At 45.3% G+C, this 27,156-nt stretch overlaps 1 pseudogene; it reads left to right on the top strand.

Moving 5' to 3' along the window:
* Positions 1-27,156, top strand: part of LOC134395762 (zinc finger protein 208-like) — a 73,194-nt pseudogene that overhangs the window by 6,576 nt on the left and 39,462 nt on the right.

Below are 27,156 nucleotides of genomic sequence, written 5' to 3'. Positions count from 1 at the left end.
CTTGACCTCCTCTGGCAAGCACTGACAATTCTCATTTATATGAATGTTGAAGACACATCTGGTCCTGGACACTTGGGGTTGTGCCCTCAGTATTTGAGTGTCTTCCTCCTGGGTTGCACGTCCCTCTTTCAATCTCTTCTACATGTCCGTTTTGAGTCTCAGCTTCTCAGAAAGCTCCCAGGGCTCCCCCTCCCCCCTCAAATAAACACTCCAGCCACCCAGGAGGAGAAAGAATCAGAAGCAGAAGAACTCACGTTCTTTTCAGATCTCCAGGCTAGGGACCAGATCACTGCAAAGTATGTGATGGGAGAGCATGCTACATCTCCAAACTCCCCTCCACCCTTCATAAAAAGGAAACCCCAAAGTGAACTTCAAAGCATGGGGCCCCTATGCTTGAGGGCCGCCTGGGAAATTGAGCAGCATGCCCATGTGTTAAGATGGCATTGCCCAGAGGAAGCTGGTTCTCAGGCAGCAGGCTCAGGTTGACTCAGCCTTCGATCCTTCCAAGGTCGGTAAAATGAGTACCCAGCTAGCTGGGGGAAAGGTAACTGGGACTGGGGAAGGCAATGGCAAGCCACTCCGCTACAAAATCTGCCAAGAAAATGTCAGCGAAAGCAGGCGTCCCCCTAGGAGTCAGTAATGATTCAAGTGCTGGCACGAGAGGTTCCTTTCCTAATAGAAGTATAGCTTCCAAATCATGTGAGGTACTGGTTCCTTTCTATTCGGCCCTGGTTAGGCCTCATCTAGAGTATTGCATCCAGTTCTGGGCTCCACATTTCAAGCTGGAGCATCTTCAGAGGAGGGCAACCAGAATGATCAGGGGTCTGGAAACAAAGCCCTATGAAGCGAGACTGAACGAACTGCGCAAGTTTAGCCTGGAGAAGAGAAGATTGAGGGGAGACATGAAAGAACTCTTCAAAGACTTGGAAGGTTGTCACACAGAGGAGGGCCAGGATTTCTTCTCGATCCTCCCAGAGTGCAGGTCATGGAATAATGGGCTCATGTTACAGGAAGCCAGATTCTGGCTGGACATCAGGAAAAACTTCCTGACGGTTAGAGCAGTATGACAATGGTACCAGTAACCTAGGGAGGTGGTGGGGACCTTCAAGAGGCAGCTGGACAACCATCATGGTTTTAATTTTTGTGAACCACCCAGAGAGCTTCGGCTATTGGGCGGTATAAAAATGTAATAAATAAATAAATAAATAAATAAATAAATAAATAAATAAAATAAACCATCTGTCAGGGATGCTTTAAGGTGGATTCCTGTATTGAGCAGGGGGTTGGACTTGATGGTCTTATAGGCTCCTTCCAGCTCCACTATTCTTTGATTCTATGAACCCTGCTCTGGACAGTTTGCTTTCCATTTTGTGATACAACAAGACAGCAGGACAAACTTCATTGTGAAATATAGGTCTGTAAAACACAATACTACAACCGAATGAGATGGTCTAGGATGCCATGATGGAGGGTTTCCACATCCCCTGAGACATTCAAAAGAACCATTAGGGTTGAATTGCCACTGTCCAGTCCTGTGTTAAATAATCTGCTAGGACAAAATGGCAGATTTTAAGTGCCTTTTTTTTAACAGTATTTTATATTGTTCATTTATTGTTTGAGCAACTTTGAAAGAGTTATTATATACAATGGAAAGCACTGTATGTCACTCTAGTTGTGTGTTTGATTGAGCATCGATTGAACCTCACAGAGAACTTTGGCTATTGGGCGGTATAGAGATGCAATAAATAAATAAATCATCAGAGGGTTTTTCATATATCTGGAAGGATCTGCCTCTCCACTTTATATCCTGTTAATCAAATCAGCAAACTGTTTCGTTTGTTCCTTGTTTCGTAGAGGATTTCTGTTTTTATTCTTTCAGGTCATTGCACGATCAGCAACAAAACTGGCAGGCACCAGAAAAAGAAAAGCAAAGGTCTTTTTGAACGAAGTAATAGGAATGCCCACGGTGGGAAGACACAGAGGAAAAGCAATAAGTATATAAAGACTCAGAAGATTCAAATTACCAAATGTCAACAGTTTCACAGAGAAGACAGAAGATTTAAATGCTTGGAGGGGGAAAATCAATTCAGTTCCAACTCAGAACTTAACAGACATCAAAGAATTCACTCAGACAAAAAGCCCAATGAATGCCTAGAGTGTGGAAAGAGCTTTGCTCGCAGCACACACCTTAAGCTGCATCAAAGAACTCACACAGGGGGGAAGCCCTATAAATGCATAGATTGCGGAGAAAGCTTTGCTCAAATCCCAAGCCTTAAGCTGCATCAAAGAACTCACACTGGTGTGAAGCCCTATAAGTGCTTAGAGTGCAGAAAGACCTTTGCTTGCAGCACACAACTTAAGCTGCATCAAAGAACTCACACAGGGGAGAAGTCCTACAAATGCCTAGAGTGCGGAAAGAACTTTGCTCGCAGCACACACCTTAAGCTGCATCAAAGAACTCACACTGGTGTGAAGCCCTATAAGTGCTTAGAGTGCAGAAAGAGCTTTGCTCGCAGCACAAACCTTAAGCTGCATCAAAGAACTCACACAGGGGAGAAGCCCTACAAATGCCTAGAGTGCGGAAAGAGCTTTACTTGCAACACAAACCTGAAGCTGCATCAAAGAACTCACACAGGGGAGAAGCCCTACAAATGTCTAGAGTGCGGAAAAAGCTTTGCTCGCAGCACACACCTTAAACTGCATAAAAGAACTCACACTGGTGTGAAGCCCTATAAGTGCTTAGAGTGTGGAAAGAGCTTTGCTCGCAGCACACAACTTAAGCAGCATCAAAGAACTCACACAGGGGAGAAGCCCTACAAATGCCTAGAGTGCGGAAAGAGCTTTACTTGCAGCACAAACCTTAAGCTGCATCAAAGAACTCACACTGGCGAGAAGCCCTACAAATGCCTAGAGTGCGGAAACTGCTTTGCTTGCAGCTCAGATTATAAGAAACATCAAAGGACTCACACAGGGGAGAAGCCCTATCAATGCCTTGAGTGCGGGAAGAGCTTTGCTTGCAGCACACAGTGTAAGCAACATCAAACAATTCATACAGGGGAGAAGCCCTACAAATTCCTAGAGTGCGGAAAGAGCTTTGCTCGCAGCACAGATTGTAAGAAACATCAAAGGACTCACACAGGGGAGAAGCCCTACAAATGCCTAGAGTGCGGAAAGAGCTTTGCTCGCAGCACAGATTGTAAGAAACATCAAAGGACTCACACAGGGGAGAAGCCCTACAAATGCCTAGAGTGCAGAAAGAGCTTCAGTCAGAGCAGCAACCTTTATCAACATCAAAGAATTCACACAGGGGAGAAGCTCTATGAATGCCTGGAGTGCGGAAAGAGCTTCAGTCAGAGCCGCCACCTTAATCAGCATCAAGGAATTCACATGGGAGAAGCCCTATTAATGCCTGGAGTGTGCAAAGACATTTGCTTACAGCACAGAGCTTAAGAAACATCAAAGAATTCACACAAAGCAGAAGCCTTAGAAGTGCTCAGAGGTTCTAAAGCAATTGTTGTTTTGAAATGGATACTGTTGTTTTTATGTTTCCGATGGTTTTAAAATTTTGTATACTTTTTAATATTTACTGTTTTAAACTTTTGTAAACCGCCCTGAGAGCTTCGGCTGTGGGGCGGTATATCAATTTAATAAATAAATAAAATTCAATCACAGATTGCACATTCCCACTTGTGAAATGATCCATTCAGATGAGAAGCAATATGAATCCATTGTATGTGGAAAGCGCTTTTTATCGCTTCAAAGAATTCACACAGGAGAAAAGCTCTTTCAGTGCTCCTGAGTGTGGAGTCCAGGACCTACTCTTGATTTTGTTTTTGCTCCAAGTTGTGGGAGGGGCAGCCGGAGGATTGGTGGGGTCTAAGTAACCAAGTTGTTCCAACTGAGGCCCTCATGTCACTGGGGAACAGTGAGATGCAGAGGACCATTGATGTGATTGCCCCTGAGTGCCCTCTCCAGCCCTGTAGATCCCGCCCTGTTCCTTGGTATTCTGGGGATCTGCGGGCGATGTAATAGGCTGTGCAGGAGCAAGTGTGCAAATGGTGTAAGACCTGAAGTAAAGGCGACTGAACATGCCCTAGAGCATGTAATCATCCCTATTCCATCGCAGTGTGGGCACTAAAGAAGGCTTATTTTGCTGTCTACATTGTGTCCTTGGGTTGCCATCCAGGGGAACTCTTCTGGGGGCCTCAAACTGATCGTCTAGCTTAACTTTGGAAGAGACGAAGAAGAGACCGCTTCTAAGCGACCCCAGAACTTAGAGGCGTTCAGTCATAAGCCCACAGATGGTAGCTTCGCCCCATTGGTTCCTCAGCCTTGCTGCCGCCGCTGTCACCCACCGACCTCCTCGCCGGTCGGTGAGGAGACCTCGGCAGAAGAAGGCGGGGTGGAGAGCCGTTGGTGGGTGGCGGCGGCGGCAAGGACGCCTCTTCTTCGTCTCTTCCAAAGGCAAGCTAGACGATCGATTTGGGGTCGCTTAGAAGCGGTCTCGGTACGACGTGTGGAAAGGCCCTATTTGGTCCGTGGGCTGTTAACACCCACCCCAGCCAACGGGGCTCATTGCCTGTCAAAGACCCGCTGCGACCTTTTTGCATCACACTGAGTACAGAATCCCTTTTCTCCGCAGCAGGCTTGACGCTGTTGTTAGCGCAGCTCCAGTCGAGGTGTCAGATGCCCCCAGCTGCCCAATTGCCAACTGCGCCCTTATTTGGACAGGGACAGCCCAGCTACAGTGATCTATGCTCTGAGAATCTCTTGGTTGGATTATTACAATGCTGCCACTTTCCAGCATGTAACTCCTCTGCTGATACACCCTCCCAGCCATGTTCCCCAGCAACTGGTGCACACAGGCTTACTACCTCCAATACTGGAGATAGCACACAACCATCCGGGCTAGTAGCCATTGATAGCCTTCTCCTCCAGGAATTTATCCAACCCCTTTCCAAAACCATCTAAATTGGTGGCCATCAATACATCTTGTGGTAGTGAGTTCCATACCTTAACTGTGCCGTGTGAAGAAGTCCTTGCTTTTATTTGTCCTTGATCTCCCACCAATCAGATTTGTGGGATTACTCCAGGTTCTAGTTTTTTCAGAGAGGGAGAAAAATGTCTCCTTCTCCACATTCAACACACCAGGCATCATTTTGTACACCTCTGTGATGTCTCCCCTTAGTCTCCTTTTTTCCAAGCTGAACCATCCCACTTGATGTAACCTTCCCTCATAGGGGAGATGCTCCAGTCCCTTGATCATTTTAGTTGCCCTTTTCTGCACTTTTTCCAGTTCTATAATATCCTCTTTTAGGGGTGGTGACCAGAACTGTACACAGTACTCTAAGTGTGGTCAAACCATAGATTTGCATAAGGGCAGTATGATACTGGCCGTTTTATTCTCAATTCCTTTTCTTATCATGCCTAACATGGAATTTGCATTCTTTACAGCAGCCGCACATTGGGTGGACATTTTCATCGAGCCGTCCATGCTCCTGGTGGTTCCACATGGACCCATATTCCGATTGGAGTCCACCAAGGGAAGAGGCTTCAGGTTGGGGAGAGGAAAGGGCCACCCACATCCAGAAGCTTAGTTCTTTAGTGTTTGTGCATTTTTATTATTATTTGGTTTGTTTTTAAAAATCCAATATTTATTCCTAATGTTACAAATTTACAAAACTTGTAATTATTTGAAATGCGATACAACTTGTTTACCCAAAAACATCTGTGTTTATTTGGTTTGTGGGTGGAACTGTTAGCAAATGTAACTCCATTTTAGAAAAATCTTGCTGTGTGACTTGGGAATGAACTCTGTTTCACCCAACCCCCCTGTGCTATGTAAGTTGTTTTTCAGAAACAGCAGTTGAGGAATCGGTTTGAACCAAACCCGGATGCCTGTTGACATTTAGTCAGAACCAGCACAATGTACACATTTTTAGAACAATGGTGGGAGAGAGGCATATGTAATGCTAACTATACCACGTATACATTTTTAGAATAATGGCAGGAAAAGAAGCATATGTGATGTTAACGGTATAAATAATTGTAATTTCTTGTATTCAGGGTCCGAATAGCTTTAGAGCTTTTCGCACCCAGCGCTGCAGCCTGAATAAATATATATATATATATCCTCCAAACTTGATCTGTGCATTTCTATGGGATCCACCCTTAGGAAGAAAGAACCAGATATTTGTCTAACAAATTGGTGATGTGACTCGGATTATCTTTCTAAGTTGGATCGCTGTCGGCCGTTCTGTCAAAGAGTGGGGCAACTAGGGTGTGGCCACAGGACTGAATTCAGTCCTTCCTCTTTGCCTCAAGACCACAGACTGACCGATGCCGATGTCCAATTAGGCAAGGATCTGAAAGTCTGACAAATTTAGACACAGACCGGAGGCTTTGGAAAGGCGTCTTAAGTTGGCAATTAGACGTAATTGCATATTGGTTCGCAATTAGAAATAGTTGCATTGTATTGTTTGGCAGTTAGACGTGACTGCAATATTGTCTTTGGAGTTCCCGGGAACAGGGGTAAGTGTAATTCTTTTCTTCAAATTGGAAGTTCAGACTTGTCTGAATTTCACTTGGGAAGACATGGGAGTTAAAGTCCCAGTCTGTAGAAGAAAGTTCCTTAACCCCACTTGGTTATATGTTGGGAAATTTCTCTGTCCTTTGTGGTGTTGTGCTAAAAATGTTTGTTGTGTTAAAAATGTTTGTTGCGTTAAAAATGTCTGTTGTGTTAAAATGTCTAAAGATGAATTGATTAAGTTTTGTGTTTGTGAATGGCCAATTTTTGGCACTGGATAGAGACCAGGGGGGTCTTTTGATGACATCACAGCCTGCCCCCTCTTGGCTTTTAAAAATGTAAAATGCAAAGGTGTAATATTATGTTAATACAGAAATGGTTTAAGGAGTTAAAGTCCCATGTTTTACCCCAGAGTGAAACCTTTGCACCCCCCCTTCTCAAGGAGGCAAAGATGATCCCTTTGATCATCCCCCTTTGAAACCTAACCCCAAGAATAAGGTTCGTGCTCCCAGCAGGGCATCGCCTGCAGTCAATAGAATTAAGACAAAAGAAGTTAAAGCCCCCCTTCCTCTGACTCTGATCAAGAGGAGGGAGCGTTTGCCCCGTCATGAGTAATGCCGCTCCGCTTGCGAACATATTTGCTTACTCTCTCTTCTTCACGTCAAATCTGCACAATTGGAAAAACCAGAACCCCTCATTTAGCGAAGACCCAGAGAAGTTGGCAAGTCTGTTCGAATTTATAGGAGTTGGCGGGGGGGGGGGGGGGGCTCAGCGGATGCCGCTGATTCAGCTCATGCCTCAGGCAGATCCCAGCAGGGGAACTGGCCAGGCAGAGAGAGCACCGCCTATTACAATTGTATAGTAGCCGGTTTAAGATAGATTGTTTCGTAAACCAGTGAACCTGTCTAAAGTTTTTGAAATCAAACAGGAGAAAAACTGAGAGCCCTTCCGCTTTTTTTTTGGAATGGCTGACAAATACTTTTAAAATGTATTCTGGCATAGAATCATAGAATAACAGAGTTGGAAGGGGTCTACAAGGCCATCTAGTCCAACCCCCTGCTCAATGCAGGAATCCATGGATCCCTTGACATGGGTCCTTTGGATGATGCCAACCAAAGGGTAATAGTGAATCAGTTTAGATACAACACAGCCATATATATATATATATATATATATATATATATATATATATTATGCAGAAGATAGATGGAGTGTATGGGAAAGGAATTGGAGAACTTTTAGAAATTGCTCAAGCAGTATATGATCGAAGGGATGAGATAGATGAGAAGAACCAGATGAGGCAACAGGCAAAATTTATTGCCCTAGCCTTAGAGGAGAAAGACAAAAAGAAAGTTAGAAATCAGGAGGAGGTTCAAGAAGGCAGGCAAGAAGGCAGCCCCTTGGCAAGAGTCAATGTGCGTTTTGAACAAGGACAATGAAAACAAGAATGCCATATTTTAAAGGCAAAATTGGAACATGAAAGTCCCAGAGGAGGGTCTGGACCAACACCAGTTCTTTATGAATCCCAATGAAGGGGATCCGGGTCGGGCTCCCCCATTCTTTAAACTGATTCAGCCAGCACCGACCCAGTGGTTAAGATTAAAGTGGGGGATAAGACCTTTACGCGCCCTCTACTGACCAAAGTTGGAAACACTCACTTGAAACATGCAGGACATCTGGGCTGAAAATGGGAAGAGAGATGAATAAAGCGTTTTTAAGACCTTAAATCAGCATTACAGGTGCCACCCGCATTAGCCTTACCCGATTACCGGAAGCCATATCGCCTGTACGTGCACGAAAAGAAAGGAGTGGCCTCAGGATTGCTGTGCCAGAAGCTGGGACCTTCATGGAGACCGGTAGGCTATTATTCTAAAGTCTTAGATCCTGTAGCTAAAGGTTGGCCTGCATGCTTGAGAGCTGTCACTGCCACCGCCCTCCTCGTCCAGGAAGCGGACAAGCTGACCATGGGAGGAGAGATGGAAGTTCTTGTGCCACATGGAGTGCCCCAGATCCTAGGATCAGGAGGAGGAGATAAGTATCTCAACCCTGCATGGCAGTCAAGGTATGAAATTGGATTATTGTTAACTGAACGATTGACTTTTAAGGCCATTGCCTCTTTAAATCCTGCAACATTGTTACCTGAAGGAACCTCAGAGGAGGGCCCCGAGCATGACTGTTTAGAGACTTTAAGTCTAGAATCCAAGTCTAGACCTGATTTAAATGATATTCCCCTTGAGCATCCTGATGTGACTTATTTTGTTGACGGCTCTAGTTTTGTAACTGAAGGGAAAAGACACACAGGAGCAGCTGTGGTAACCAGTGAAGAAATCATATGGCAAGAGAGATTACCTCCACATTTCTCTGCACAAGCCGCTGAATTGATTGCTTTAACGCGAGCCCTCGAGTTTGGAACAGGTAAACGCTTAAATGTATATACAGACTCTCGTTATGCTTTCTCTGTATTATATGCGCATGGTGCCTTATGGAAAGAAAGAGGTTTCATCACTGCCAATGGACAGCCTGTCGCGCATGGAGGTCTCATCAATGACCTGTTACAAGCCCTGATGCTTCCCCTTGAAGTGGCTGTGATGCATGTGCGAGCCCACGGACGTGCGCCCGAAGAAAAATTGAGAAAAGGAAATCAGAAGGCAGACCAGGCTGCTAAACAAGCTGCCCTGCAAGGAGAAGCAGGAATTTTCCTAGTTCAACCCGCCAAACTGTTACCACCTGTATATGAACCCTCAGATGACGCCCTGGCTCAAGAAACCAAAAAGCTCAAAAGAATGAGACTGGTTGGTGGATAACCCCTGAAGGACTTGCACTACTGCCTCGATTGATCATGAGAAAAATCCTACAAGATCTTCATCAGAACCTGGGACATCCTGGAGCCAGCAGCATGGTGGAACACCTGCAAAGAACAACCATTAGAAAAGGGATGCACCAAGAAGCCCAAAGAATAGCCGCAACCTGCACCATCTGTCAGAAGACCAACATTCCCAGACGACCCCCTCCAGCGATGGGAGGAAGACCGTGGGCACACTACCCATTCCAGCGTCTACAAGTAGACTTTGCCGAAATGCCTCTTGCCAAAGGGTTTAAGTATTTGTTAGTTTTTGTTGATCAGGTCATGGGTTGGATGGAGGCCTTTCCTTGTCAGAATAACCAGGTTAAATCTGTAGTTCAAAAGTTAATGTCAGAAATTGTAACTTGCTTTTCCTTACCTGAAGTCATAGAAATCAGATCAAGGAAGCCATTTTACTTCTAAGATAGTGCAGGGGGTAGCTAAAAGAGCTAGGGATAGATTGGAAGCTCCACACTCCTTGGAGGCCACAGGCCTCAGGACAAGTGGAAAGAATGAATAGGAAGAACCCTTGAAAGAAACACTGAAGAAAATCCAGCTAGAAACCTCTCAAAATTGGGTAGATGCCTTGCCCCTAGCCTTAACGAAGCTTAGGAGAATGCCTCGCAAGGGTTTAAAGACATCACCTTTTGAATTGATGTTTGGGTTTCCACCGCGTGTGCTGACTGGGATAAGGGAAGAAGTTAAGTGGGAAATGGGAGACCAGATGTTATTTGGTCATATAACTGCCCTTCAGTCTGTTTTAACACAGCTCCACAAGTACGCCGCACCCTTCCAGCGATTGCCACTTGATGTCCCGATCCATCGCTTCCAGACGGGAGATGAAGTGTTGTTGAAAAGGTGGAACCCAGATTCTGACGGCGTACGGTGGGAAGGACCTTATTCAGTAGGACTTGTAAGCCATTCAGCAGTTAAGTTAATTGGACTAAATAAATGGACTAAATAAATGGACTCATTGTTCTAGAATTAAAGCCTACAGGCCACCCCTGCCTCCTTCGAGCCTCGCATGCTCGAGGGACACGGGCAACCTTGAGGACAGCAACCCTCCCTCTCTGAACTCACCGGAAGCAGCTCAGAGCATAGGACAAGAATCCAACAAGGATCAAGACAAGCGTGTTAAGTATACTTGTATACCTCTTGGAGGCACCAAAGTTAAAATTGTGAAAAATTAGTAGATGGGTGGGCCTCCAAAGTGTGCACTATCATACAGCAGCTGAACCAGTCATTCAAAATTTTGTAAACCCACTGCCCCAAGGAGAACTGAACAACACTGTTGTGTGGACACAAGGAAAAGGGCCTCAGAAAAACCCCTACATCTTTCAGAGGTTAGGGACTGTAGAGCCCAAAATCTACTGGCCTTTGTGGTATAGGCGGCATCCAGAGAATTATCGGCCTCGGCCCTAAATTAAAAATAAGCGTGTAACCACTTTTAAAGTAAAGAGTCTCAATTAGATACTCCCATTTGTGTACACCACGATCAGCACCCATCAAAGTGTGTCATTTCCACGATAGGCCATGTCTACTTTTAAAAGATTCAGAAGCATGGCCTTGGTCCTGCTTGAATGCTTGATCCTAATCCAGACGGGACAAGGAAACTGGTTCAAAACACATGCTGAATATATGTTTAACCAACATGGACAAGATGCAATTTTGTTTTATGAACATCCTCTTACTGTAAGAGACTTTGCCATGATACCTAGTTTAATTACTGATCCTGACGTGGTTGTAGGAGCTCTGCAAGCCACGCTAGGGAATAAAGGAGCAGGTACTCTTTTTACTAAAGTAAGTAGCAGTGAATTCAGAGCAAACCCACACCGAAGGTTTAAAACCAATAAGTACACCAAAGGAATGTGTTTTTGTTGTTCACACTCAGGAAGTTGGAATAACAAGACCAAAGATTGGGGAAAGTGGAAGCTATTCTATGAACAATTAAAGAATTATTCCTATTGTTCTGATAAATTTTGGTTGTGGGGACAGAGAAATACTTCCATGTCTATTAACTCCCCTAATCAAACAACCTTTTCTGATATATATCCTGAATACCCAATGTTTCAGGCGAAATATTCAGGAAAAGGAGGAAGTATTTGCTCTGGATGGCAAGCCAGAGACCCCAATTTATGGTTCTTTTATAAAGGATGGGCCACTAACTATCATCCTGGAAACTACCAATGTGTGGGCGTTGGGTATCTGACCATGCCAGTGCAAGTGGTAAAACTTGCTGGAACCAGAACTCGGAGAGAAACAGGGGGCTTAGGACAGCTAGTAGGACCCATAGGAAAGAATTGTAATGACATGGTAATTGTAGGAGAACAAATGTCTAAAACAGAACCATCAAGAGTAGCAGGTGGATTATTCTCTGGAATCCTAACATTAGGAGCATATCCTGGCATCATTGCACAGGAAAACCGCAAAAGTATATTAGGCTTGACCTGCCGCTTAGAGAAAACTATAAATGCTACTGCAAGAATGATTAGAGCAATGCAATCTGAAATAGAAGATCTTAGTCAAGAAGTTGCACAGCAGCGTTTTGTATTAGATTATATTTTGGCCAAACAAGGAGGATATTGTAAGATAGTTGGTAAAGGGTGTCGAGTCATCTTTCAAGATTTAAATAAAACTATTGAAAATGAACTTGAGAATCTCCAACATATGAATGGCCAAAATACAAGAGGGATCAGCGGACCAAATGATTGGTTTAACTGGCTTACCAGCTGGTTACCTGATTTAAGTTGGCTCAAGGGATTGATAATGATTATGTTAGCCGTATTGTTTGTTTGTCTAGTATTATCTTGTTGCTTTCCCTGTTTAATGGCTCTTATTCGCCACATGCAAAAAAGCTTGATGCAAAAACAAATGCTTGTAATGTATGAACAAATAGATGAAGGAATCAATGATAAACTGTGATTTATGATCTATAAACGCTTTAGAGGAGGGAGAAATGTTAGCAAATGTAACTCCATTTTAGAAAAATCTTGCTGTGTGACTTGGGAATGAACTCTGTTTCACCCAAACCCCCTGTCCTATGTAAGTTGTTTTTCAGAATCAGCAGCTGAGGAATCGGTTTGAACCAAACCCGGATGCCTGCTGACATTTAGTCAGAACCAGTACAATGTACACATTTTTAGAACAATGGTGGGAGAGAGGCATATGTAATGCTAACTATACCACGTATACATTTTTAGAATAATGGCAGGAAAAGAAGCATATGTGATGTTAACAGTATAAATAATTGTAATTTCTTGTATTCAGGGTCCGAATAGCTTTAGAGCTTTTCGCACCCAGCGCTGCAGCCTGAATAAATATATATATATATCCTCCAAACTTGATCTGTGCATTTCTATGGGATCCGCCCTTAGGAAGAAAGAACCAGATATTTGTCTAACACCTCCTCCACCTTGTTTGCGTTCTTCTAAGATGGCTTCCTTCCTACATTATTGTGAAGACTATTATTAGGTGCTATTAGAACAAATTCAGTCAGACAAATTTTTGTTAGGGACCTCCCCCTTAACCTCCTCTGGCAGGCACTGACAATTCTCGTTTATATGAATGTTGAAGACACATCTGGTCCTGGACACTTGGGGTTGTGCCCTCAGTATTTGAGTATCCTCCTCCTGGGTTGCACGTCCATCTTTCAATCTCTTCTCCTTGTCTGTTTTGAGTCTCAGCTTCTCAGAAAGCTCCCAGGGCTCCCCCACCCCCAAATAAACACTCCAGCCACCCGGGAGGAGAAAGAAGCAGAAGCAGAAGAACTCACGTTCTTTTCAGATCTCCAGGCGAGGGACCAGATCCCTGCAAAGTATGTGTAGGGGAGAGCATACTCCATCTCCAAACTGCCCCCCACCCTTCCCAAAAAGGAAACCCCGAATTGAACTTCAAAGCATAGGGCCCCAATGCTTGAGGCCCCCCCAGGGAAACTGCACAGCGTGCCCATGTGTTAAGACGGCATTGCCCAGCGGAAGCTGGTTCTCAGGCAGCCGGCTCAGGTTGACTCAGCCTTCCATCCTTCCAAGGTCGGTAAAATGAGTACCCAGCTAGCTGGGGGAAAGGTAACTGCGACTGGGGAAGGCAATGGCAAAGCACCCTGCTACAAAGTCTGCCGAGAAAACGTCAGCGAAAGCAGGCTTCCCTCTAGGAGTCAGCAATGACTCAAGTGCTTGCACAAGAGTTTCCTTTCCTAATAGAAGTATAGCTTCCAAATCACGTGAGGTACTGGTTCCTTTCTTTTCGGCCCTGGTTAGACCTCATCTAGAGTATTGCATCCAGTTCTGCGCTCCACATTTCAAAAAGGAGGCAGACAAGCTGGAGCATGTTCAGAGGAGGGCAACCAGGATGATCAGGGGTCTGGAAACAAAGCCCTATGAAGAGAGACTGAATGAACTGGGCAAGTTTAGCCTGGAGAAGAGAAGATTGAGGGGAGACATGAAAGAACTCTTCCAAGACTTGGAAGGTTGTAACACAGAGGAGGGCCAGGATCTCTTCTCGATCCTCCCAGAGTGCAGGAAATGGAATAATGGGCTCATGTTACAGGAAGCCAGATTCTGGCTGGACATCAGGAAAAACTTCCTGACTGTTAGAGCAGTATCACAATGGAACCAGTAACCTAGGGAGGTGGTGGGCTCTCCCACAGTAGAGACCTTCAAGAGGCAGCTGGACAACCATCTGTTAGGGATGCTTTAAGGTGGATTCCTGCATTGAGCAGGGGGTTGGACTTGATGGTCTTATAGGCCCCTTCCAGCTCCACTATTCTTTGATTCTATGAACCCTGCTCTGGACAGTTTGCTTTCCATTTTGTGATACAACAAGACAGCAGGACAAACTTCATTTTGAAATATAGATCTGTAAAACACAATACTACAACTGAATGAGATGGTCTAGGAGGATGCCATGATGGAGGGTTTCCATAGCCCCTGAGACATTCAAAAGAACCATTAGGGTTGAATTGCCACTGACCAGTCCTGTTAGTTTGATTGAGCATAGATTGAACCGCCCAGACAACTTCGGCTATAGGGCAGTATAGAGATGCAATAAATAAATAAATCATCAGAGGGTTTTTAATATATCTGGAAGGATCTGCCTCTCCACTTTTTATCCTGTTAATCAAATTAGCAAACAATTTCGTTTGTTCAATGTTTCGTAGAGGATTTCTGTTTTTTTTTCTTTCAGGTCATTGCACAATCAGCAACAAAACTGGCAGACACCAGAAAAAGAAAAGTGAAGCTCTTTTTGAACAAAGTAATAGGAATGCCCACGGTGGGAAGATCCAGAGGAAAAGCTCTCAGTATATAAATACTCAGGAGAATCACCTTACCAAATGTCAAATGTTTCACACAGAAGACAAAACATTAAAATGCTTGGAGGGTGAAAAGCAATTAAGTTCCAACTCAGAACTTAACGGACATCGAAGAACTCACTCAGGCGAAAAGCCCTACAAGTGCCTAGAGTGCGGAAAGAGCTTTGCTTGCAGCACAAACCTTAAGCAGCATCAAAGAATTCATAAAGGGGAGAAGCCCTATAAATGTGGAGAGTGTGGAGAGAGCTTTGCTCACAGCACAAGCCTTAAGCTGCATCAAAGAACTCACACAGGGGAGAAACCCTACAAATGCCTAGAGTGCGGAAAGAGCTTTGCTTGCAGCACACACCTTAAGGTACATCAAAGAATTCATACAGGGGAGAAGCCCTATAAATGCCTAGAGTGCGGAAAGAGCTTTGCTCGCAGCACAGATTGTAAGATACATCAAAGGACTCACACAGGGGAGAAGCCCTACAAATGCCTGGAGTGCAAGAAGAGCTTCAGTCAGAGCAGCCACCTTAATCAACATCAAAGAATTCACACAGGCGAGAAGCGCTATGAATGCGTGGAGTGCGGAAAGACCTTTGCTCAGAGTACACACCTTAAGCTGCATCTAAGAACTCACACAGGAGAGAAGCCCTATAAATGTGTAGAGTGCGGAAAGAACTTTGCTTGCAGCACACACCTTAAGCTGCATCAAAGAATTCATACAGGGGAGAAGCCCTACAAATGCCTAGAGTGCAGAAAGAGCTTTGCTTGCAGCACACACCTTAAGCTACATCAAAGAATTCATACAGGGGAGAAGCCCTACAAATGCCTAGAGTGCGGAAAGAGCTTTGCTCGCAGCACGGATTGTAAGATACATCAAAGGACTCACACAGGGGAGAAGCCCTACAAATGCCTGGAGTGCAAGAAGAGCTTCAGTCAGTGCAGCCAACTTAATAAACATCAAAGAATTCACACAGGCGAGAAGCGCCATGAATGCCTAGAGTGCGGAAAGACCTTTGTTCAGAGCACACACCTTAAGCTGCATCAAAGAACTCACACAGGAGAGAAGCCCTACAAATGCCTAGAGTGCGGAAAGAGCTTTGCTCACAGCACGGATTGTAAGATACATCAAAGGACTCACACAGGGGAGAAGCCCTACAAATGCCTGGAGTGCAAGAAGAGCTTCAGTCAGTGCAGCCAACTTAATAAACATCAAAGAATTCACACAGGCGAGAAGCGCCATGAATGCCTAGAGTGCAGAAAGACCTTTGTTCAGAGCACACACCTTAAGCTGCATCAAAGAACTCACACAGGAGAGAAGCCCTACAAATGCCTAGAGTGCGGAAAGAGCTTTGCTCGCAGCACGGATTGTAAGATACATCAAAGGACTCACACAGGGGAGAAGCCCTACAAATGCCTGGAGTGCAAGAAGAGCTTCAGTCAGTGCAGCCAACTTAATAAACATCAAAGAATTCACACAGGCGAGAAGCCCCATGAATGCCTGGAGTGCGGAAAGACCTTCGCTCACAGCACAGAGCTTAAGAAACATCATAGAATTCACACAAAGCAGAAGCTATAGAAGTGCTCAGAGGTTGGAAAGCAACTGTTGTTTTTAAATGGATACTGTAGTTTTTATGTTTCTGACGGTTTTAAAATTTTGTGTACTTTTAAATATTTACTGTTTTCAACTTTTTTAAATCGCCCTGAGAGCTTCGGCTATGGGGCGGTAAATCAATTTAATAAATAAATAAAATTCAATAACAGATTGCACCTTCCCTCTTGTAAAATGCTCCATTCAGATGAGAAGTGATATGAATCCATTGTATGTGGAAAGCGCTTTTTATCGCTTCAAAGGATTCACACAGGAGAAAAGATCTTTCAGTGCTCTTGAGTGTAGACTCCAGGACCTACTCTTGTTTTGTTTTTGCTCCAAGTGGTGAGAGGGGCAGCCTGAGGATTGGTGGGGTCCGAGTAACCCCATTGTCATGGTCAAATCATTTTCTGGTGAGCTTTGAACCCTTGGCGTTACTTCCCTACTGGACTGATGGAATCCAACAGATTTCTGAATGCTCTTGGGGATTTTCCAGTGGAGAGAGCTGGTGATTCGAATTAGGCCCTTATGTCGCTGGGGAACAGTGAGATGCAGAGGACCATCAATGTGATTGCCCCTGAGTGCCCTCTCCAGCCCTGTAGATCCCGCCCTGCTCCTTGGTATTCTGGGGAGCTGCGGGCGATGTAATAGGCTGTGCAGGAACTAGCGTGCAAATGGTGTAAGACCCGAAACGAAGCATGTAATGGTCCCTATTCTGTGGCATTGCGGGCAGCAAAGAAGGTTTATTTTGCTATCTCCGTTGTGTCCTTGGGTAGCCGTCCAGGGGAACTCTTCTGGGTGGTCCGTGGGCTATTAACACCCTCCCCAGCCAATGGGGCTCATTGCCTGTCAAAAACCCGCTGTGACCTTTTTGCATCATACTTTGAGGACAGAATTGCTTCTCTCTACAGCAGGCTTGATGCTGTTGTTAGCGCAGCTCCAGTCGAGGTGTCTGATGCCCCCAGCTGCCCGATTGCCAACTGCACCCTTATCTGGACAGGGACACCGCAGCTACAGTGATCCATGTGCTGACAACCTCTTGGTTGGATTACTGCAATACGTAATACGTTGGGCAGCCTTTAAAAACGTTCCTGTTATGGGACTGAATCAGCTTTGGTCGCCTTGATGGATGACCATTGTTGAGAGAGGGACAGGAGGAGTGGAACCCTGGTAATTCTGCTCCATCTCTCAACATGTTTTGATAGCATCAACCAGAGTATCGTCCTGGATCAACGGTCTCTGGGCGGTTTACATGGCTTCTCCACTTTTGGAAAGGGCGAGGTTGAGCTGTACGTCACCATGCACAATATCAGTTTCCATGAGCTGTCAGTGCCACCTCCTCCTACTCCCTAATGTACCCACAACCCACAGTGGTACAGGCATTGGTAACCTCAAGATTGGATTACTGCAATGCACTGTATGTTGGGCTGCCCTTGAAGCTGCTCCGGAACATACAGCTAGTGCAGAATGCTTCAGCTCGGATGTTGTCTGGAGCTGCCTCTTTCCAGCATGTAACTCCTCTGCTGAGGGAAATGCACTGGCTGCCTATTTGCTACCGGGCCATGTTGAAGGTTCTGGTGCTTGTGTACAAACCCTGAACAACTTGGGACCAGGATACTTGAGAGAGCGCACCTTCTCCCCTACCAACCTGCCCAGTCATCTGAGGTCATCCGAGGGCATAAGAACATGAGAAGTGCCATGCTGGATAAGACCCAGGGTCCATCTAGTCCAGCATTCTGTTGGCACAGTGGCCAAACAGCCATTGGCCAGGGATGAACAAGGCAGCACATGGTGCAACAGCACCCTCCCATCCATGTTCCCCAGCAACTGGTGCACACAGGCTTACTGCCTCGAATACTGGAGACAGCACACAAGCATCAGGGCCAGTAGCCATGGACAGCCTTCTCCTCCAGGAATTTATCAACCCCCTTCCAAAGCCATCTAAATTGGTGGCCATCAATATATCTTGTGGTAGTGAGTTCCCCAATTTAACTGTTCTGTTTGCTTTTATTTGTCCTGGATCTCCCACCAATCATCTTCATGGGATGACTCCGGGTTCTAGTATTTTCAGAGAGGGAGAAAAATGTCTCCTTCTCCACATTCTCCACCCCAGGCATCATTTTGTACACCTCTATCATGTCTCCTCTTAGCCTCCTTTTTTCCAAGCTGAACCATCCCAGCTGTTGTAACCTTCCTTCATAGGGGAGATGCTCCAGCCCCTTGATCATTTTAGTTGCCCTTTTCTGCACTTTTTCCAGTTCTATAATATCCTCTTTTAGGGGTGGTGACCAGAACTGTACACAGTACTCTAAGTGTGGTCAAACCATAGATTTGCATAAGGGCAGTATGATACTGGCCGTTTTATTCTCAATTCCTTTTCTTATCATGCCTAACATGGAATTTGCATTCTTTACAGTGGCTGCACACTGGGTGGACATTTTCGTCGAGCTGTCCATGCTCCTGGTGGTTCCACATGGAACCATCCTCCGATTGGGGTCCACCAAGGGCAGAGCCTTCAGCGTGGTGGGCCCCCTCCTGGGGAATCCCCTGCCTCTGGAGGTCAGGCAGGCACCAACTTTGTATTCCTTCAGTCATTCCAGGACGCCTTCCCGTGATGACCAGCCATGGTTCACTTTGCATTTTGCTTTTCTTTATTATTAAAAAAACCCTATTTCAATTATTTATTGTTTTATTTCATTTTATCTTGTATGCCACTCCAAAATTTTGAATGGAGAGAGGTATATAAATATTGCAAATAAAATAAAAAGAAATGCACCCCTGAATTGTATGCCATGAACAGGCGTTTCATTCACAAAGGCAAACTGAGCTGACCGCAGCTTTCTCTTCCCAGCCTTCCCCACAACCATGTTTGCTATGGACCAGAGGTTGGAGGGAGGGGAGGGCCACCCACACCCAGAAGCTTAGTTGTTTAGTGTTTGTGCATTTTTATTATTATTTGCTTTTTAAAAAAATAATAATAAAATATTCATTTCTAATGTTACAGATTTACAAAACTTGTAATTATTTGAAATGCAATATAACTTGTTTACCCAAAAACATCTGTGTTCATTTGGTTGGAAGGAGCCTACAAGGCCATCAAATCCAACCCCCCACTCAATGCAGGAATCCAAAAGCATACATTACAGATGGTTGTCCAGTCACCTCTTGAATGCCTCTAGTGTGGGAGAGCCCACAACCTCCCTAGGTAACTGATTCCATTGTCATACTGCTCTAACAGTCAGGACGTTTTTCCTGATGTCCAACTGGAATCTGGCTTCCTGTCACTTGAGCCTGTTATTCCGTGTCCTGCACTCTGGGAGGATTGAGAAGAGATCCTGGCCCTCGTCTGTGTGACAACCTTTTAAGTCTTTGAAGAGTACTCTCATGTCTCCCCTCAATCATAACTTCCAAAGGCTAAACATGCCCAGTTCTTTCAGTCTCTCTTCGTAGGGCTTTGTTTCCAGACCCCTGATCATCCTGGTTGCCGTGCTCTGACCACGCTCCAGACTGTTTGCGTCCTTCTTCAAATGTGGTGCCCAGAACTGGATGCAATACTCAATATGAGGCCTAACCAGGGCTGAATAGCAGTGAACCAGTACCTTGTGCAATTTGGAAGCTATTCTTCTATTAATGCAGCCCAAAATAGCATTTGATCTTTTTGCAGCCATATCACACTGTTGGCTCATATTCAGCTTATGATCTACAACAATTCCAAGCTCCTTCTCGTTCGTAGTATTGCTGAGCCAAGTATCTCCCATCTTGTAACAGTGCATTTGGTTTCTTTTTCCTAGGTGTAGAACTTGGCATTTATCCCTATTAAATTTCATTCTGTTGTTTTCAGCCCAGCACTCCCAGCCTATCAAGATCACTTTGAAGTTCTACCATATTGTCACCTATATAAAAATCCCAGGAGGGATTCCTGGGGCGGATTTTGGCATCCTTACAGGGGGAAAGTTCCTATGTGAAAAGTTGCTGTTTTTTTTCAGATTGTGACACTTATGCTACACACAAAAGAGCTTTGTTTGCTAAAACCACCAGACATCTCCGCGCATTCACTCTGAATGCTATTGCAGTGGACTCTGCAGGCGATTCACAAATTTGATTCCTGTCAGTGTATGGTGTTATTCTGTGACTGCATGGTCTATCAAGATGTTCTCTTTGTAGTGGCTATTTGTTAAATACAATAAAATTTATTTATTTATTTATTAATAACATTTCTATACCGCCCAATAGCCGGAGCTCTCTGGGCGGTTCACAAAAATTAAAAACATTCAAAGTATAAAAAAAGTATAAAACCATAATGTAAAATACAATATAAAAGCTCAATGAGATAAAAACGGCAGCAATGCAAAATTACAAATTTTAAACACCAAGGTCAAATTTATTTATAGACTGTTAAAATGCTGGGAGAATAAAAAGGTCTTCTCACCTGACGTCTAAAGATATATAATGTAGGTGCCAAGCGAACCTCCTTAGGGAGCTCGTTCCACAGCCGGGGTGCCACAGCAGAGAAAGCCCTCCTCCTGGTAGCCACCTGCCTCACTTCCTTTGGCAGGGGCTCGCAGAGAAGGACCCCTGAGGATGACCTTAGGGTCCGGGCAGGTACATACGGGAGGAGGCGTTCCTTCAGATAGCCTGGCCCCAAGCCATTTAGGGCTTTAAATATTAATACCAGCACTTTGAATCGGGCCCGGACCTGGACTGGCAGCCAATGAAGGTGGAAAAGGACTGGCGTAATGTGGTCTCATCAGCCAGTCCCTGTTATTAACTATGCTGCCCTGTTTTGTACCAGTTGAAGTTTCTGGACCGTTTTTAAAGGCAGCCGCACGTATTATGCATTGCAGTAATCCAGAGAGAGGTTATCAGAGCATGGATAACTGTAGCTAGGCTATCTCTGTCCAGATAAGGGCGCAGTTGGTATATCAGCCTAAGCTGATAAAAGGTGCTCTTTGCCACTGAGTTCACCTGTGCCTCAAGTGACAGTTCTGGATCCAAGAGCACCCCCAAAATACATACCCGATCCTTTCTCTTTGTAGTGGCTATTAGTTAAATACAATAAAATTATTTGATCTTGATCACCTGTGAATATGAATTAATGGGCTTATTCCTTTCTCCGGGATTGCAGGTAGATCCAGATCAATCCAACGAGGTGGAGCCCTGGAAAAAATGGGGCTAAATCTCTCTTGCAGTGGAGAAGGGAACTGTTTCCACCAGAAGTAATCCTGTGGAAAATCACTTCCTTTGGTAGAAATGGAAAGAACAATGCAACCTTATTATTGCTATTATGGTCTTTTTAAAAATGAAATACAAATTGGGCCCTTTCAGAAGACACCTTAAACCATGGCTTTAACCATGGTGGTTAAGCCAGAAATCCAGGCACCCTCATTTGCGCTCCTTCCCGACATCTGCACGGGAAGGAAGGCAAGTGTGAATTTTCCAGCCCTGCTCCTCTGGAAAAGTAAAACAAACAAACAAACAAAATGGGGGGGGGGGAGAGGAACAGGGCAATTCCTCCCCCACTTTTAATTTTGTTATAGTCTGTATCTGGATATCTCTGCAGATACGAATAATTAAAGATAAAAACGGGACAAAACATGGCTTGCATTCTACGCACATGCTCAGGAATATATGATTTACAGCAATACTAATGACTAATTACATATCAGGAAGTCCTTTCCGTTATGTGCCATTTGGGGTTTCTTCAAAGGAGGGCAGGTTGGTCACCTGCTGTGTTCTGTGCCTTCCCCCCACCCCTGGTGTGTTTCCTGCCATTCCTCCATTGCGTTCATCTCATGGTGTTGATGTTGGAACAAGGGGGTGATCATCTGCTGGTTAGAAATGTTGGGAAGCCATCTGTCAGGGATGCTTTAAGGTGGATTCCAGCATTGAGCAGGGGGTCGGACTGGATGGCCTTGTAGGCCCCTTCCAACTCTGCTATTCTATGATTCTAATGTAAAGAATAGGTATCCTGGTACAGTTTAAAACAGGGAGAGGAAACAAAACTCAACGCAAACATGACACCAGAACACCTTTTGTTTAAGAAATGTGGTTCTTCAACACCCTGTTAAACTGAGTTCACAAGAGGAGTCTCTTCCAACTTTGCTCTGGGTCTGCAACATCCTGTTCGTCAGATCTCTGCCTGGGGATAGAGAGCTACACCTTCCTTTGAACCCCACACCATCACTGCTCTCTTTCCTTCCTTTTCTGCAAAAGTTTCAACTCTAATGTTACGTAATTGAAAACTTTTAGCATTGCATCCAACTAGTTTGGACTGGTGGAAGTTGAAGTAGAGCTAAATAACAGTTCAACTGCCGCTAGTTGGGCCAAGTAGTGTTTTCATATTATTTTCTTACAGCCCTAGCAAAAGTTAAACTGTAGAGTATTTTGCACAGCGTACCCATGTATTTCATTGTAATCATTACATGTTTCACATTTTGCTTCCGTATGAGATATTCTTTTGCATTTACTTCCTTTACGAACCATACATGTCTTAAGGCTCCCTTTATGGCATGTTTGATTTCTTTAATGAGTTGAAAGAGTATTCACTGTTTCTTGCTTAGGTTTTAAAATAAACTTTCACACAAATTGAACGTTTAATCACATGAATTCAGCTGTGGTTATACTGTCTCTCTCTCTCTCCCATTGGGGCAGAGTCAGAACCTCTTTTTCAACCAGGAGCCTGATTCCTGTGTGACCGGGGTTGTGGAGACCAATCTGAGAGAGGTCCTGGCTATTAAGTGGGCCACAGCTGGATCTAATTCATGCAGCTCTCTGTTTGAATTCCTCAAGGAAAGTCCTTGCCTGAAAAGAGAAATTGGGAGCAAAGGAAGGAGACTTTTTTGATGCCTGGTTGGAGCAGAAATGGAGACAAGAGGAAAGATGGAACAGCAAACGTTTGCTGGCCCTGAGGCAGGAAACATCTCCGGTATCGTCCAGGAAGGGAGCAGTGCAGAGCACTGGGAAAGAAGAGATCAGGAGAACCAGCCCAGAAGCAACACCGGCACAGACCCTGAGTGCCAGCGCTTCAGGGACTTCTGCAACCAGGAGGCCGAGGGCCCCCGAGAGGTTTGCAGCCGAATCCACCACCTTTGTCACCAGTGGCTGAAGCCAGAAAGGAAAACGAAAGCTCAGATGCTGGACCTGGTGGTGCTAGAGAAGTTCCTTGCTGTCCTGCCCCCGGAGATGGAGAGCTGGGTCAGAGAATGTGGAGCGGAGACCAGTTCCCAGGCGGTGGCCCTGGCAGAAGGCTTCCTCCTGAGCCAGGAAGAAGACAAGAAGAAGGTGAGAGCATTTCATCCTCCTAACTCAAAGGGACAGTGTCCTTATACTTACCTCAACTTGTTTTGCAGAACCTCAAAGGAAGGGATGCCCCAATTTCCAAGGTCCCACCCCACAAGATTAGTCCTTAATTTGTAGAGAAGGCCCTCCTTGGAGGAGAGTTAAACAAACAGTGCTTTGTTAAAATATGCAATTCCCTACCACAAGATGTAGTGAGGGCCACCCATTTGGATAGTTTATAATGGAGGTTAGACAAATTCCTGGGGGAGAAGGCTATCAATGGTTAGTAATCGTGATGGCTATATCCTACTTCCAATATCCTAAGTAGCATGTCATTGAGCACCAGTTGCTGGGGAACATGGGCAGGAGGGTGCTGTTGCACTCACGTCTGGCTTGTGAGTTCATGGTCAACAGCTGATGGGCCACTGTGGGGGGAGAATGCTGGACTAGATGGACCCTTGTTCTGATCCAGAGCGGCTCTTCTTAGGTTCTTATGATCACAGGAGAAAAGAATGGGTTTTGGAAGTTCTGTGGAAGGAGGGGATCCTTCTTCAACCAGTGGCAGAGTCCTTCCCACAGGACACAAATAGGATTTGTAGACACCAAACTGCTGTGTTTACAGTGGAAAATGCTGGATATCAGGGAATGTCTAGGTTAGGGTGACCACATGAAGAGGAGGACTGGGCTCCTGTATCTTTAGCAGTTGCATAGACAAGGGGATTTTAGCAGGTGTTCTTTGTAAATATGGAGAACCTGGTGAAATTCCCTCTTCATCACAACAGTTAAAGGTGTAGGAGCTATACTAGAGGGATCAGATTTAAAAGTGGGCAGGGCACCTGCAGCTTTAACAGTTGTGATAACGAGGAAATTTCACCAAGTTCTCCAAATATACTAACGACAACTGCTGAAATTCCCTTGTCTAGGCAGCTGTTAAAGATACAGGAGCCCTTTCTTCTTCATATGGTCACCCTAGTCTGGGAGGTTCTGTCGTTCCTCCTGTCTGGGTTTTGGAGGGTGTTCAAGTGCTTTGCTTATGCCAGAGTTGAACTCTTTGTCCCAAATCACACATCCTTATGGGCTCCCTTGAGTACGACACAACTTAGTTTGTTTTGTGGCTTGGATTGTAGATAACTTTAGAAGGAGCCCTGAAATGCAAAGATATTGGGAAACGCAACCCTTGGCCTTCACCTGACCCATTTCTTTCCTTCCCTAATCCCTCTTCCCTGTCTGGGTCCTCCCTCTGTTCCAGGTGCAGGAGAAGTTCACCAAAGCACCCACAAATTTCCTTGAGGCAGAGAAGGCTCGGTCAGGCACCACACGGAGGCCGCTGGATGGGTGGATCTTGCAGGCGGGTGACGGAGGACCCTCCTCACTGGGTAAGGATTAGTGGGACATATTTCCCCATGGTCTCCCTCCCATAATTATGCCTGAGCTGCTTTCATGGTCTTCTTGAGCTTGATTTTGCAGGTCGAGAGGAACTCTTCCCCCCCCCTAGATATTCAAAAAAGTGAAGTTCTTTAGTAATGTGGACAAACACTTATTCCACTAAAAGAATTAAAACTAAAATGCTTAAGGACATTGACTTAACTCCCCTCCTTCTTTGCTTTCCTCACAGGGAGTGGAAGGACCCACACAGAGAGTGAACTGATCCTGGGGGATCCTTCTAGGCCTCCTTCGCTTGGTGGTGGAGTGGAAGCGGTTTCTGCACAACCAGGGCAGGTAGGGGAGTCCTGGGGGCCCTGTTCCCTGCACATCCTGGAAGAACCTGCTCCTCTCCCTTTGCTCCTTTCCAAGATAGCGGCTAGGAAGTCACTCATGAAGCTCTGGATCCTGCAGGAAAAACCTCCACCCACCTCACCTTTATTGTCTTAATGGATTGCAACATTATGTGAAAGAAGAACATCATTTCTTCTTCTGCTTTCAGGGTCCGGTGACCTTTGAGGAGGTGGCCGTGCATTTCTCGGAGGAGGAGTGGGCTCTGCTGGACCCAGGCCAAAGGACTCTGCACAAGGAAGTCATGGAGGAGAATCATGTGATCCTGGCCTCTCTGGGTAAGGATTGGGACCCCTCTGGGTAAGGCTTCCTGTTTGCCTTCTATGTCAGTGCATAGTAAAGATGTCATTGAGGACAACAGTGCCTGGGCCTTGTTCCTGGGATACTCTAGTGCAGAGAAAGCTCACCAGGTGATGTACATGAAGCCTTGGGTTGATGGTACTGCACTGATTGTCTGTTCGCTACTGGGCCATGCTTTTGAGGTCTGCTTTGTGAAGCAGTGACAATTCTCTTTTATATGAATGTTGAAGACACATCTGGTCCTGGACACTTGGGGTTGTGCCCTCAGTATTTGAGTCTCCTCCTCCTTGGTTGCACGTCCCTCTTTCAATCTCTTCTCCATGTCTGCTTTGAGTCTCAGCTTCTCAGAGAGCTCCCAGGGCAGCCAAGCTGGATTCTTTCAATGTCCCCCATATTTTTCCTTCTCTGAAAATAGTTTGTGGTGGTTTTCAGTATCTCCCATCTCTCTTGAATTCTGTTGTCCTTCCTAATTTCCAGCTATGGGATCTGACACAAGCTTTCTCTGAGCTTTTTGAAGGTGCCTTCCCTGAAGTCCAATGCCCATGCCAACTAAGGTTCGTTTTCAGAGTGCTCATTATCATGGATCCAAAGATGACGTGGTCACTTTTTCCCAAAGTTCCTCCCACTTTCAGTTCCATCCACCCATTCGTCTTTATTGGTTTTGATTAAATCCAGGACAGCTGCTCCCCTTTATGCTTCTTCCATAAAGAGAGATGAAGTGGTCAGCAAGACAAGCCTAAAAATGCAAGAAAATTGGGTGGGACAGCTAATACCCTGGAAGACAGAAACAAACTTCAAAGTGATCTTGATAGGCTGGAGTGTTGGGCTGAAAACAACAGGATGAAATTTAATAGGGATAAATGGCAAGTTCTGCATCTAGGAAATAGAAACCAAATGCACAGTTACAAGATGGGGATACTTGGCTCAGCAATACTACAAACGAGAAGGATCTTGGAATTCTTGTAGATCACAAGATGAATATGAGCCAACAGTGCGATGTGGCTGCTAAAAAAGCAAATGCTATTTTGGGCTGCATTAACAGATCGTGTGGCACAGAGTGGTAAGCGTCAGTTACTGCAGCCAAAACTCTCCCCACGGCCTGAGTTCGATCCCAGCGTTAGAGCTGTCTTAACAGCATTATAGGCCCCCACGCAAAGCAGTGTACTGGGCCACCCCACCCCACCCCCCACATCCCCTTCTCCTCCGGAGAAGTCAACAGGGCAACCACCTGGCACACTTCAGGGTTCATCACATCCTCTTCATTTTTTTCGGGGGGGGGGGGGAGTTGAAATCATGAAAAAAAAGAGAGGGTGATTCTTCCCACCCACTCCTTCTCCGACGGCGAACCGCACAGCCAGTTGCCCAGCGCGCTGTGGTGGAACCTGAAACCACAGGTCCCTGTGGTTCGCTGAGTGGTGGTCACAGACTCTCAAGACACAATTTCTCTCTCTTTAGAAGGTTTATTACAAGCAGCGCTGCAGGGTGGCAGTTTGAGGAACTGCCCAACAATTTCAGGAAAGGTTAACATTTTTATAGGGTCAGGTCCCTTC

Source organism: Elgaria multicarinata, chromosome 3, assembly GCF_023053635.1.
Source record: "Elgaria multicarinata webbii isolate HBS135686 ecotype San Diego chromosome 3, rElgMul1.1.pri, whole genome shotgun sequence".
Taxonomy (NCBI): domain Eukaryota; kingdom Metazoa; phylum Chordata; class Lepidosauria; order Squamata; family Anguidae; genus Elgaria; species Elgaria multicarinata.
The sequence above is the reverse complement of the archived record's forward strand: the minus strand, read 5'-3'. Positions and strand labels throughout refer to the sequence as shown.